We start from the raw sequence: 11,678 nt of genomic DNA on the forward strand, positions 1-11,678 counted from the left end.
TTCCACAGGGATATTTAAATACGCATAAGAGTAAAATGGACTATAAATTACTGATGGATAGAGTTCATGTTGAAGATGATCCCTCATATTTTCAATGCATCTTTAAAACTTTTATGGAAATGTAAAGGCTGAGTTTCCAGCTATAAATATCATACCTTATTCATATAAGGTGGTAACTGCTGATCCTATTTTTTTTAAATTGTCTTTTAACAAGCAAACCTCTTTTCTGTTGGAAAAGCATTTTCTTTGGGCATGCACCTATAGGCTTCGTTTCCTCTTTCATGCATTTTCAACAAGAGTGACCCAGAGGTGAAAGTGTTAACATCATTTGTATGTATCAGCATAAATTAATGGCTGAGTTAATACATAATTTTTATTTACTCTTCTCTACTTCAGTGTATTCTATACAAACCAATCTTTTGACTTACCAAAATATTATTTTATTAATATTAAAGTTTATTATTACCAAAGAGATTGTTAACAATTCAGAATCGAAATCTGTTAAGGCTAATCATAACATGCAAATCATATCTGTGTGTATACGTATATGTGATATACATACTTACATACAACACATACATATATATGTGTTGAACATAGATATTATGCTCTTTTAAAATATTTCAACCATTTCTAAGCACAGCAAACTAAGAAAGTAAAACTGTTTTGCAGATTTTATGATTTAAAATACGCAAACCAAAATGGCTTTAACAGTCTTATAGGAAGTTTGAAAAATGTAATTTCAGTCAAAAACCTAATTCTACAACTACCTACCAATGCAACATATGTTCAGTGGCTAATTCTTATGTCAACTGAGTTTTTCCAAATGCTGCTAGGGATTTTGAAAATGTTCAAGACTCTTCTCTGTTTAGAATTGTTGGATAATTCAGAGATGAAAAGGGCTGTTCATTCCCTAGCTGTCTATACACATTTGAGAGGAAAAATAAAAGGAAAATAGAAATTCAAAACATAGAATTCCTAATGTGTGATACATAGATCTTTGGTCTGAATTCTCTTTATCTCTTTTTCTCTTCTCTCTCCACTCCTCACTCCAATCAATCCTGGCTCCCTATCCAACTGACAGAAAATTTTATGTTGTTTTGGCATAGAAAAGAGAAATCACTCACAAATACATTTCTACTTGAGAAAAGTGGGTCCTGTCATTGATTTTCTAGTCATCTATTGCATATGTTCTCTGTGCCAGGCATTGTCTAGGGGCAAAAATGCTATTAAAATAACAACATAAAAATGCAGTTTTTGTCTGACTGAAATTTACTATTTACTAAATGAGACAAGCATTAATTAAATACTTACAAAACTGTGTGTACAATTGTAAGAGAAAAAAGAAGTGAATTTTCCAATTACAGTGTAAGATATTTGAGCCAGTAAAGGAGTTAAAAGAACAGACTTTCCTAAAGAAGCAACAACTGAGCTGAATTCTGAAACTCAGAACTCAGAATAGATGAGGCAAGTAGGGTTTAAGGATGGGTGGAAGGATGGAAAATCGCTTATGCATTAGTACCCTCTAACATTTTTGCCCATCTATCTATCCTTTCATCTTAAGACTCCCATAAGTCTACTCAACTATTACAGTGAGAATACTCTCTCATATTTGGTGAAGGTATTCTCATTGACATTTCCTTTAAACTAGAGTTGAGTTGTCTCTTAGCCACCGACACCTCTAAAGTTACTACTGATATTCAGCTATCTTCTGATGTGACATTTTGAGTACATTATTGTCATAAATTTGTAATTATTTCTTCCATTATTTTCTTTGACATTCTCTAAATTGAAAATCAATAGGTAAAAAGTTAAGGAATTCCACTGGTTATATTTAATTAAATATAATATGCTAAGTTAAAATAGATTACGTGAAAGCATGGCTTTTGAAAGTGTGGCACCTCTCTCTGATGGATAGTGGATCCCTTATTCACAGGTTTCACTGAATATCAAAAAATTTTAAGAAGTGGTGATGTACATAACCTATGTCTAGGTCACAAACTGCAATTCCTTATTTCTTTTTAAGTTTCTTATCGACATATATGTATATTCTTCATATATATATATTATATATATTTCTCATACATCTTCTGTATATCTTAGTAATAGCCTGCTTGCTGCTACTGCTGCTTTGTCACTTCAGTCGTGGCTGACTCTGTGCAACCCTATGGACTGCAGCCCACCAGGCCCCTCTGTCCATGGAATTCTCTAGGCAAGAGTACTGGAGTGGGTTTGCCATGCCCTCCTCCAGGGAACCTTCCCAACCTAGGGATCAAACCCAGGTCTCTTGCATTACAGGCAGATTCTTTACTGCTGAGACATCAAGGAAGCCCAATAGACTGCTTAATACATAAAAAAAAACTTCAGTATGAGTTTCTTTAATGTAGCGTCTCAAAATCGTAATTAAACATGTTAAGACATATTTTGTTATGAACAATATGAATACTGGTTAAGAGAGCAAATCATTTAAACTTTCAGTGTTTCTGTTTCATCTGGAATAGTTATAATAAAGAATAGTCATAATAATATTATGCTATAAATTAAATATATTTTACTATATATTTAATACTTAAAATATATAGAATATATTTATATATTCACTGTATAAAGTAATTATGATAATAATACTTTATGAAAATAGTAAAATGAGATGATTTCTTTAAAAATCATATTTTGGCAAAGGTAAGCACTCATGATTTGTAGTCTATGTTTATAACTCAATATTTAAATAACTTGAGTCTTTGTCCATTTGGGTTGTGTGTACATTTAAGTGTGTCAAAAAAGAATCTACATTATATATTTCATACTGAATAGACTTGGAATGAGTAACTGTTACTAATACATATATGGTATTCAGAAAATATTCATTTAAAAGTGACAGAAAACACAGCATACCATAGACTAGGTGATTTGTAAATAGAGATATTTATTTCACTCAGCTCTAGAGGCTGGAAATCCAAGACTAAGTTTTTGGCAGGTTTGAAAGAGAATTCACTTCCTGGTTCATAGAGGCTATCTCCTCTCTATATCCTTATATTGCGGAAGGGAAGTAGGGAAATTTCTAAGGTCTGTTTTATAAAGACATTAATTACATTCATTGGAGTTGTAAATGGCACCCCAGTCCTGCATTCTCGCCTGGAAATTCCATGGGCAGAGGAGCCTGGTGGGCTACAGTCCATGAAGCTGCAAAGAGCTGGACATCACTCACTCGTAATCATAGTCATAGTGGTTCTGCTGTCATGTGTAGCCATGCAGTGTTCTCTGCATCTTACCACTGTATCTTACCCATTGTAGTTTGTTTATGGGGTGGAATGTGACCTGTGATCTTGAGATGGACTTGTCAGAGAAATTCTTGATTCTTTTTGGGGGGCCTGAGGTTTCTGGAAAATCCAGTCCTTTTAGGATGGTGTTTCTAAAGCAGAGAGTTTGTAATCCTATTGCTGGTTCCCCTTATGACTATCTCAAGTAGGGATCCTTACCCAAAGGTGGAATATGGAGTCCTAAATGATGCTGTTTGTCTCCCTAGAAAGAATTTCATTTGAAGTCAAACTAACCTCAGACTATCATGTATAGGAGCTAATAATTTTTTCTTTTTCTTTGTTTTTGCATGGTGTACCAGCATTGGTTTTCTGTCACTTTTAAATGAAAAATTTCTGAATATCATATATATATTAGCAACAAACTGTTTTTACTGTTACTTCTCCCAAGTCTATTCAATATGTAGACTTTTTTCTGACACACTTGGAGACGAACAATAAAGACTCATTTCTTTTTTGCTTTATACTTTAGAGATAAAAATAAGTAATTTTTTGGAAGAAATATAGATTATGCAATGTCCTTGAGCTCAAAGTTTAGTTTTAATATCTGAAAATATCCCAGATTATTTTCATCCTTGCCATCACCCTTCACAAACTCAACTTGTTATAGGAAGTCAAAGTAGGTTATTTGCAGGAAAAAGTTGCTTTGAAGTATTCCCTGTTGATCTCAGACACTTAACACAGTTTCTACAATGTCTAACTTTCTCCCAAGGAATAACTAATACCCTGAGAGAAGTCATCTCTTTACACACAGTAACATCATCAACTTTTTTAGCAAAAGGAAATGGACTGTGATTACTGAGGTATTGTTTCCCATGAGTTCTCAACAGGATTCACTTGGAAAGTACTTTAGTAGCAGTGTGATAGTTTGGTGCATGGATATGTACATGTTGCATATTGGGAGAAAAGTATCATTTCTCTTTGAAAAAAGAATCTACCTAACTGATCCTTATAGGATCTCAGAAAGAATAGTTAAATTTATAACTTTTAAAACCAATAATATTGCTTCAGAATAATATGTTATATTGACACAAGATTTCAATTCACATATAACTAAGGTCAGGCTTCCCCAGTGGCTCAGAAGTAAAGAATCCATCTGTAAAGCAAGAGTCACAGGTGCAATCCCTGGGATGGGAAGATACCCCGGAGGAGGGCATGACAACCCATTCAAGTATTCTTTCCTGGAGAATCCCATGGACAGAGGTACATGGTAGGCTATAGTCTATAGGATTGCAAAGAGTTTAGCATGCACACACACATATGTAAAGTCACAGGATTCATGACTTTGAGTTTGGGGGATAATTTCAAAATAACTCTGAAAAAATAAATCGATGATATATTGTGGGTGGTTATCTCAAATTGTTACAAAAATACAATAAAAAATTGTCTCTAATGAATTAAAGTGTATTGTGAGTAGGGAGGAATAAATTTAGAGAAACACATTTTAAAACATATAATGTGAGAGTGAAGATGAAAAATATTTAAAATGTCTGACAAAAATCATATAACACTTTGAGGGATATAACAAAGAATAAATAAATAATATTAAAAGGTTCAGGTCAGTTCAGTTCAGTTGCTCAGTCGTATCTGACTCTTCGCGACCCCATGGACCACTGCACGCTAGACCTCCCTGTCCATCACTAACTCCCGGCGTTTACCCAAACTCATGTCCATTACATCATTGATGCCATTCAACCATCTCATCCTCCGTCATCCCCTTTTCCTCCTGCCCTCTATCTTTCCCAGCATCAGGGTCTTTACAAATGAGTCAGCTCTTTGCATCAGGTGGCCAAAGTATTGGAGTTTTAGCTCCAACATCAGTCCTTCCAATTAACACTTAGGACTGATCTCCTTTAGGATGGACTGGTTGGATCTCCTTGCAAGGGACTCTCAAGAGTCTTCTCCAGCACCACAGTTCACATGGGAAACACATGTACACCCAAGATGGATTCATGTCAATGTATGGCAAAACCACTACAATATTGTAAAGTAATTAGCCTCCAATTAAAATAAATAAAAAAAAATGTCAACATAAAAAAAAAAAAAAAACACCATAGTTCAAAAGCATCAGTTCTTCTGTGCTCAGCTTTCTTTATAGTCCAACTCTCACATCCATACATGACTACTGGAAAAACCATAGCCTTGACTAGACTGATGTTTGTTAGCAAAGTAATGTCTCTGCTTTTTAATATGCTGTCTAGGTTGGTCATAACTTTCCTTCCAAGGAGTAAGTGTCTTTTAATTTCATGGCTGAAATCACCATCTGCAGTGCTTTTGGAGCCCAGAAAAATAAAGTCTGACACTGTTTCCACATCTATTTGCCATGAAGTGATGGGATCAGATGCCATGATCTTAGTTTTCTGAATGCTGAGCTTTAAGGCAACATTTTCATTCTCCTCTTTCACTTTCATCAAGAGGTTCTTTAGTTCTTCTTCCCTTTCTGCCATAAGGGTGGTGTCATCTGCATAGCTGAAGTTAGTGATATTTCTCCTGGTGATCTTGATTCCAGCTTGTGCTTCATCCAGCCCAGGGTTTCTCATGATGTACTGTGCATATGAGTTTAATAAGCAGGGTGAATATATACAGCCTTGACGTACTCCTTTCCAGATTTGGAACCAGACTGTTGTTCCATATCCAGTTCTAACTGTTGCTTCTTGACCTGCATACAGGTTTCTCAAGAGACAGGTCAGGTGGTCTCTTATTCCCATCTCTTTCATAATTTTCCAAAATTATTGTGATCCACACAGTCAAAGGCTTTGGCATAGTCAATAAAACAGAAATAGATGATTTTCTGGAATTCTCTTGTTTTTGTGATGATCCAGCATATGTTGGCAATTTGATCTGTGGTTCTTCTGCCTTTTCTAAAACCAGCTTGAACATCTGGAAGTTCACAGTTCACATATTGCTGAAGCCTGGCTTGGAGAATTTTGAGCATTACTTTACTAGCATGTGAGATGAGTGCAATTGTGCGGTAGTTTGAGCATTTTTGGCATTGCCTTTCTTTGGGATTGGAATGAAAACTGACCTTTTCCAGTCCTGTGGCCACTGCTGAGTTTTCCAAATTTGCTGAAATATTGAGTGCAGCACTTTCACAGCATCATCTTTTAGGATTTGAAATAGCTCAACTGGGATTCCATCACCTCCACTAGCTTTGTTTGTAGTGATGCTTCCTAAGGCCCACTTGACTTCACATTCCAGGATGTCTGGCTCTAGGTAAGTGATATTACAAGGTAATATTACAAGGTAAATGCTCCTGATTTCACCAATATATTAGCTTATGTTCATTTACACATTATATCTTCCCAAAAGCTTTCACATTGAAATATTAGCCAAACAGTTGAAAGACTATAAGTTCTGGAGGTAGATAGGTCTGAATTTACACATTGTTTTTTTTTTTCTACCTATGCATTATATGGCCTTAGGAAATCACCTATCCTTTGAATTTCAGTTTTCTCATCTGAAAAATAAATATAACAATACATAGAGTGTCTTCATGATTGTTAGCTGCACAATAAAGCACTGGTATAGACATGATATCATAAATGCGATCTGCATTGTTGACTATCTAGCTGAGTCTGCTCAAACTCATGCCCATTGAGTCGATGATGCTATCTAACCATCTCATCCTCTGTCACCCCCGTCTCCTCCTGCACTGAATCTTTCCCAGCAATATGATATTTTCCAATGAGTTGGCTCTTCTCATCAGGTGGCCAAAGTACTGGAGCTTCAACTTCAGCATTAGTCCTTCCAGTGAATATTCAGGACTGATTTCATTTAGGATTGACTGGTTTAATCTCCTTGCTGTCCAAGCGACTCTCAAGAGTCTTCACCAACATCACAGTTTGAAAGCATCCAATCTTCAGCACTCAGCCTTCTCTGTGGTCAAACTCTCACATCTGTACATGCCTAATGGAAAAAAAAATTTAGCTTTGACAAAGGGGACCTTTGCTGGCAAGTCACCTTGTCTCTGCTTTTTAATACACTGTCTAGGTTTCTCATAACTTTTCTTCCAAGGAGCAGGTATCTTTTAATTTCATGGCTGCAGTCAATGTCCGCAGTGATTTTGGAGCCCAAGAAAACAAACTCTATCACTGTTTCCATTTTTTTCCACATCTATTTGCCATGAAGTGATGGGACCAGAATGTTGAGTTTTAAGCCAACTTTTTCACTCTCGTCTTTCACTTTCATCAAGAGGCTCTTTAGTTCCTCTTGACTTTCTGCCATAAGGGCAGTGTCATCTGCATATCTGAGGTTATTGATATTTCTCACAGCTATCTTGATTCCAGTTTGTGCCTCATCCAGCCCGGCATTTCGCATGATGTACTCTGCATATAAGTTAAATAAACAGGGTTACAATATACAGCCTTGACGTACTCCTTTCCCAATTTGGAACCAGTCAGTTGATCTATGACAGGTTCTAAGTGCTGCTTCCTGACTAGCATACAAATTTCTCATGAGGCAGGTAACATGGTCTGGTATTCCCATCTCTTTAAGAATTTTCTACAGTTTGTTGTGATCCGCAGTCAGAGGCTTTAGCATAGTCAATTAAGCAGAAGTAGATGTTTTTTCTGGAATTTCCTTGCTTCCTCTATGATCCAATGAATGTTGGCAATTTGTTCTCTGATTCCTCAGCCTTTTCTAAACCCACCTTGTACATCTGGAAGTCCTCGGTTCATGTACAGTTGAAGTCTAGCTTGAAGGATTTTGATCATCACTTTGCTAGCATGTGAAATGAATACAATCGTGAAGTAGCTTGAGCAATCTTAGCATTGTTCTTCTTTGGGATAGGAATGAAAACTGACCTTTTCAAGTCCTGTGGCCACTGCTGAGTTTTCCAAATTTGCTGACATACTGAGCTCAGCACTTTAAAATGCATCATCTTTTAGTACTTAAAATAGCTTAGCTGGAATTCTGTCACCTCTACTAGCTTTGTTCATAGTAATGCTTCCTAAGGTCCATTTCACTTCACATTCCAGGATGTTTGATTCTAGGTGAGTAACCACACCATCATGGTTATCTCAGTCATTAAGACTTTCTTTTCTGTAAATAGTAAATAAGTATTTCAAGTGTAGTTTCCCAAACTGAACTTCAGATTGTCCTCTTAATGCTAGGAAGGACAAAAGTTTTACCAGCAAAGAAAGTGAATAGTGTGGCAGATTGAGTAGATTTACAAATTATTCCTTTTCGTTAGAAGAGCATCAACAATCCCCTAGTTTGAAAAGAAAGTGAAACATATGGAAAGATAAAAAATTTTTTTCAGACTTTTATGAACTTCTGGAATTAGAGCAATAATAGTATCCCCATATTTCCTTAAAAATAAGATAAATTTTAGATACAATTGATGATTCTCTATCACTCCATTCTTCTTTTTATTTTCTCCTTCTCTCTCCTCCATCTCCTCCCCCTCACGATTTCTTTCTCTCTCTGTTTTTCTTCCTCTTCTTGGCTACATGGTATTTCCTTCTAACATATTATCACATCCTCCCTAACTTCATTATTGTATGTATCTATTTTACCTTGACAAATAAAATATTGGGTACATTATTTCTTTAACCTCATTCTAAAGAACTAAAAGGTACCCCTCCCGGTCCATGCAAACATATGCAAGTTGATTTGCATATTTAGTCCCAGAATTAGAGTTTGTTAAAGTCTTTTCATAAGTGATTTACCCACTAACTCTATCAAAGTAAGTTCTTCCATCTTCCTAATGAGGGAGTCTAATGATTCTTCCAAATTTAGTGCAACATCATGAAAACAGTGAGCTGTCCTCTCTCCAAACCAGAACTGGGTAATAAGATTGCCTTTGAGAGCTAAATCACCACACAATAGATGTAATTAGCCATCTGTTGGGAGTAACTCAAATTGTCTCTAAATGTATTACTAAAAAAGTTTTGGAATTCCTAAATCCACTGTCAAAGTGGCCTATAATCATCTCAGAATGCAGGATTGGAATGGGGCAGTAATTTAAGTAGAAACCTAATTGATGACATGAAATGTATTTGGAGAATGACAGCACATACTTGTCCCTGCAAGGTGCCTAGAAAAAGTAAACACAAAAAGTCAAACCCTGGCAGAGTGGTTAAGGCATTTAAGAACAAGCCTGTGAATTAAACCAATTTGATTCTACGGGCTACTATCATCAATGTAGGAAATATTTCCATTTTTCTCTGTTTAAAATTCTATTCTCACTATGCAGTTGCATTCTCATTAAAAGATGCAATGTGATGGTAATACTACTACAAGCATTTTAGTTAGTAGAGGAACATTCGTATTACAGGAGCTTAGTATGCAAACAGAATTAAAGTAAATCTCTGCTTAAAAATTCAGAAAAACACTTGAAATCCATCTCCTTCTTCACTTAATACATTTAAGGATTGGCATTTACCACATGGCAGACTAGTCTTGAATGACCAGATATTTGTTTTAAAAATTTACCTTTGTTCTCTTCTGTTTTATCTAGGTAGTTACTTTTAGCCAAACACTCCAATAGCTCTCTTCAGTCAAAATGCTGAAAGTAGACCTGAAATTCTGACAGAATCTCCCAAAGTGGGGATTCTACCAGATTCTACTTTACAATTTGCATATGAAGGAAAAATAAGACTTCTCTAGAAGACAGGCATGAAAAATATCTCACCTCCTACTACTCAGCTTGGATTTCTAACAGCTACATATGCAAATTCAGTGCAAGTTCAAATGTACTGCTTTTGGATACTCTTGAGCTCATGTGTTTTCTTGGCTGAATCTGGATAATAATGATACCCAGATTATCATGAACCTGATTAATCTATGTAGCTCCTACTTAGGAAAATATTCTGAAACTTGCAGCATTATTCACGTTAAAAGTTTAATTTCTGGCTGTTTCTAGCATTAAATAAAGAGCATTCTGGCTAACATATGCTTGTTATAAATGCATGACAACACCAGAGAGACATGGAATCAATATCCTGAGCTTCGTATCAATATTGTTTGAGAACTAAGGTTGTTTTAACTGGGATGTGTGTATGCTTAGTTGCTCAGTCGTGTCTGACTCTTTGTGACCCCATGGACTGTAGCCCACCACGCTCTTCTGTCTGTGGAATTTTTCAAGCAAGAATACTGAAGTGGGTTGCCATTTCCTACTCCAGGGGATCTCCCGACCCAGACTGGGACAAAGCAGGGACTCAAAATGAAGAGATAAATGTGTGGTTTATTTTTCTATATGTTCGTACCAACTCCATGAGATACTAAAATTGCTCCTTTAAAAATCATTTCACAAAAGATGAGGAAACTGAATTTTAGGAAGAAAAAGTTTAAGTAGCTGGCTGTATGAAAATGAACCATGAAGTGGATAACTAGAGATTGCACCCCAGGTCAGCTGTATTCAAAGCCTGCATTCTTTTCCCAATAGCTACATTCCAAAAGTACTCCCTTTAACCCCTTTCTCTTCAGAAGGTTCATTTCAATATTCTTTCAAATAAAGCTGTTACTAGAGAATAGTAATTAGCAAGTATTTTTATATGCAATTTAAACTGCCGCATCAGTTCAGTTCAGTTCAGTCGCTCAGTCATGTCCGACTTGTTGCGACCCCATGAACTGCAGCACGCCAGGCCTCCCTGTCCATCACCAACTCCCAGAGCTTACTTAAACTCATGTCCATTGAGTCGGTGATGCCATCCAACCATCTCATCTTCTGTCGTCCCCCTCTTCTCCCACCTTCAATCTTTCCCAGCATCAGGGTCTTTTCCAATGAGTCAGTTCTTCACATCAGGTGGCCAAAGTTTTGAAGTTTCAGCTTCAGCATCAGTCCTTCCAATGAATATTCTGCACCATAACTGAATAGACTACACCATAAACCACACTAAATTCAATTCTCCAGCAACTCAAGACTGCTAGAGAGGAGAAATTGAACCACATGAATGATAAGTCTCTTTTGATGTAATTCTCAAGCATGGATTAGTGATATATATATAGTCAAATAAATGCTCTACCTAGCCTTATGTCATCATCACCATCATATTTTGTTTATATTCATAAGATTATAAATTCTTAATTAGTTATGAAAAACTTTCAGACATCAGCATATTCTTCCAATAACCACGGTTCAGAAATACAATCTTCATTTTATGAACAACAATTTTGAGATTCAGAGAACTTAAGATTCATGTCTAGGATTTAGGTCAGGTTCTAAAGGGTTTCAGAAACTCATTTCCCTACTCAAACACCAACTCCCATTTGTGATATGTGGAAGATATAATGGCATCATTTTATAATTTTTTTAAAACACCAATGATTGAAACTCAACATATACCTTTTTACAGGACGGTGGATTTGGATACTAGATGGAACATTTAAAGGTTTAAACATTTCATAGATACATGAAAA

Source organism: Giraffa tippelskirchi, chromosome 12, assembly GCF_054371585.1.
Source record: "Giraffa tippelskirchi isolate mGirTip1 chromosome 12, T2T-mGirTip1v1.2.pri, whole genome shotgun sequence".
NCBI classification, from domain to species: Eukaryota; Metazoa; Chordata; class Mammalia; order Artiodactyla; family Giraffidae; genus Giraffa; species Giraffa tippelskirchi.